Genomic DNA, 259 nt, shown 5'->3' with positions numbered 1-259 from the left:
AAGGAGAGAGTATGCTAATTTGGGTAACTCACAATCACCTAGATAGAAATTTAACCTGCGCATTAACTTTCTTTAGAATTATAATCAGTAAATATAAATTGCTAACAAAATTGATAAATAAAAAATTATTTAGCATTTTGGAAGTGGAAGAAGCTACATGCACTTCTAGAACTCATTGCATTCCTTCAGGAATCGAGTACTGTCAGTCACTCGTGAGTCATTGGCAAGATGCCTCCCATGCCCATTAAGACATAAATAA

This window comes from Asparagus officinalis, chromosome 3 (genome assembly GCF_001876935.1).
Source record: "Asparagus officinalis chromosome 3, Aspof.V1, whole genome shotgun sequence".
Taxonomy (NCBI): domain Eukaryota; kingdom Viridiplantae; phylum Streptophyta; class Magnoliopsida; order Asparagales; family Asparagaceae; genus Asparagus; species Asparagus officinalis.
This window is presented reverse-complemented; position numbering follows the sequence as displayed.